Here is a 3,877-nt window from a genome sequence, read left to right as displayed (position 1 = left end):
GCACATGATTAGCGGTTCATGAGGCAAAAGGCAAGTAAAATGTACTCACACCATCACTTGCCAAGTATGCCTGTCTGTCATAAAGCAAAAGAGAACCCACCTGTATACAGACAGGTTTTGTCATCATCCTGAAAGGGCCTCTCAGCAGGAAATCACCCCATTACTGTTACTTAGCAGAACAAATCCAAAGGAAGCAAGGCAACAGAGGCCATAGTACTGATGGATTTATTCATCTCTTTACACATTATTTCTGTTAACTTTTCTTACATGTTTTCGATGTGCCAGGCACAGTGCTAGACACTGGATATACAAGGAAAAACCCCATCTGTGTTCAAACAGCATTTCTTAAGAGCAATTTTGGGGAAATTCATGGGCATATGGGAGGGTGGGAGCTGGGTCATAAAATGAGGACTTGGTTAGATGAAAATGAGAGAAGAGGGTTGAACAGGCCCAGAAAGCAAAAGAGGTCAGGCTGAGAAAAAGCAAAGAGGTTTGAAACAACATTAAGTGTTGGGGGGAACTAGAAGCAGAACTGGATGACCTATATGTAAATTAAGTGAAAACAATGAAGCTATATAAGGTAGGTGGGGGCCACACAAGTATGGCTTCCTACATAAGATGTTTGAATTTTTTGAATAGGCCAATGGGAAACCAATAGAGAATTTAAAACCAAGGATCCCTAATGAATTCCTTATTTTAACCAAAATGACTTTAGAGTTTAAAATTTAGGATATTTGATAAATAGTCTTTATTATATTTAAGTTATTTTCTTTTCCTATATTACCTGGAATTTTATTAAGACTGGCTGTTGATTTTTATCAAATGTCTTTTAACATCTTTCACTATGATCATATGACTTTTGTCCTTGAATTTGTTCAAGCCTTATGTTGACAGATTGATGGATGTTGCATTTCTTGAGTAAATCCTATTTTGTCACAATATATTATATTATGATACATTGTTGTCTTTTATTTTCTAATATTTTATTTAGAACTTCTGAATTCATATCCATCAATGATCCTGATCATTCTTTCCATCTTGCATGGTTTTTCTTTCTTTTTTCAGAAATAACTATTCTGCCAGGTCAGGTAGAATAGTGGTTGAGTATCAACCCATGAACCAAGAGGTCACTGGTTTGATTTCCAGTCAGGGCATATACCCAGGTTTCGGGTTCAATCCCCAACAGGGGGTGTGCAGGTGTGTTTCTCTCTCATTGATGTTTCTATCTCTTTATCCCTCTCCCTTCCTCTCTCTCTAAAAATATTTTTAAATAGAAATAACTTTATTCTAGTTTAGTAATAAGTTATATTGACTTTATAAAATCAGATCAAATCATTTACTCATTTTTTTATGATCTGGATTAGAAACAGCTTTAGAATGACCTGTTATTTAAGGTTAAGATAACATTTTATGTGTGAACACCTGTGTTTCTGGGCTTTCTACATATCTAGATATCTAATCACAGGTATGATCTCTTCCATGATGATTGGCTTATCAGTTTGTGTTTGGATTTTTTTTTTGTCAGCTTTACCAACTTATATTTTGCTAATAAATCAAACACTTTATCTAAGTTTTCAAATATTTTATTTCCTTACAATTATTTTCATTTTCTGTATTTAGTTATATCTTCCTTCTCATTTATACTTTATATATTTTAATTCACTATGTTTTCCTTAATCATGCTTATAACAGGTAAGTCTAGTCTGTTAGATTTTTAAGGTTTTTAAATTTATCTTTCCTTTCATTTCTCATTTTCTATTTTACTAATTTCTTCTTTTATCTTTGTTAATTTTGCTTCTTGATTTATAAAATTACTTTTCCTGTCCCTTCAGAAGCATACTATTTGATTTACTTCTTCATTTTTCTTCTTTAATAGCAAAGGAATGTAAGGCTGTATATTTTCAGAATAGTGCTTCTAAGTTTAAATTATTGACTTCTACCAATATTGCTCCCCTACTTTCTTTTAGCTTATATTTGCTTGATATCTTTTTCTGCCTTTTCACTTTCAACCTTTATAACTTTGACTATTTTTCTGTAACTAGGATAAATATGAGTTGAATTTGTTTTTAACCCAATCTGATAGTCTCAGTCATTTAAAGGAAAAAATCCTTATGTCTATGTACAAATAACAAAATAAATAGTGCACTTAATCAGTTTCCTTTCCACTTTATCTGATTTACTTATGTTATTGGCTCCTCTTTTTTTCTGTTTTTTGTTTTCTAATGTAGTCATGCTATTATCCAGTGTGGAAGATTTTTCTTTCTTTTGTTAATTTGGGGGTTTTACTGTACTATTCCATTTTATCAATGAATAGCTTTCCTTTTGGTACTTTTAAACAGTAAATATTTTCACACCAGAAGATTGTTCACACAACCAAGATGCTGTATTTCTCGTCTATTTGTTCTCACTCCTGCCCCCTATGATATTATATTTAAAATGTTTGGCTCTCTGCTCATGTTCCCAGGAAGGAGTCCTTTGGAATGCTCTCACTTATGACTATTCTGCTTCAGGTGTCCTTACAGAACCATCTGACAACATATTGCCAGTCAGACCCTACCTATCCAACTGTTTGTGTATGTCTGTATGAGTGCAAATGTGTGTATCAAGTGTCGTCGCTTACTGTGTCTTCTCTTCTGCCTCCTCTAGTTGTTCGGTTCTCTCAATAATCATTCACACCTCAAACAAGATCAATTGGGGTAGTACTATGTTAAAATAATGATGAAAAATGCTGTTAAGTCCTGCCTGCAATAGGTGTCACATTTTTCTTCTGCTTGGGGGAAATGATTTCTTGATATTTAAAAAAAAATGATTACCTCTTTTTTTCAACTTTTTCTTCTGCCTCTGTAACACCTATTTGATTTTCTGGATTTAGTCCCAAGTCTCTTATCTTTCCTGCCTCTTTATAGAGAGTTAGAAACATGGATCAGCTGCCTACACCCCCTGCTGGGGATGTGCCCGCAACCAAGGTACATGCCTTTGACCAGAATCAAACCTGGGACCCTTCAGTCCGCAGGCCAACACTCTATCCACTGAGCCAAACCTGTTAGGGCTCGAAACATATCTTTCACTTCATCTTCCATCTTAACAATGACCAGCCACACCTCCGCAACTCTTCAATATCCCATAAAATAGTTGGAAAATCATGTGTTTGGTGTTCTCTCTCTCTCTCTCTCTCTCTCTCTCTCTCTCTCTCTTTCTCTCTCTCTTTCTCAAATATACATATTTATCTACTTTGGAAATCCTATTTTGCTGGTTGTTATTCAGTTTGTTTGGAATTGTCTTTTTTCTCTAACTGGTATACCAGTATTTTCTTAGGAATTTGTGATGTTTTTGTTGTTTTTGGCTGATTTGGGTGTACATGTGATCCTTGGAAAATTCAAGTAGCAGCACTCATGGGAGGTGGTCTCTACTCTCATGAGCCTTTCGTGTACAGATATACAGATTGCCAGCCCCCTCCTTGGACACCTGAAAGACATCCCTTTGCTTTCAGATATCTTTAAATTCTCTTGTGTTTGGATTTTTTTTTTGTCAGCTTTACCAACTTATATTTTGCTAATAAATCAAACACTTTATCTAAGTTTTCAAATATTTTATTTCCTTACAATTATTTTCATTGTCTGTATTTAGTTATATCTTCCTTATCATTTATACTTTATATATTTTAATTCACTATGTTTTCCTTAATCATGCTTATAACAGGTAAGTCTAGTCTGTTAGATTTTTAAGGTTTTTAAATTTATCTTTCCTTTCATTTCTCATTTTCTATTTTACTAATTTCTTCTTTTATCTTTGTTAATTTTGCTTCTTGATTTATAAAATTACTTTTCCTGTCCCTTCAGAAGCATACTATTTGATTTACTTCTTCATTTTTCTTCTT

The sequence above is a fragment of the Myotis brandtii genome, unplaced genomic scaffold, assembly GCF_000412655.1.
Source record: "Myotis brandtii unplaced genomic scaffold, ASM41265v1 scaffold751, whole genome shotgun sequence".
In the NCBI taxonomy this organism is placed as follows: Eukaryota; Metazoa; Chordata; class Mammalia; order Chiroptera; family Vespertilionidae; genus Myotis; species Myotis brandtii.
This window is presented reverse-complemented; position numbering follows the sequence as displayed.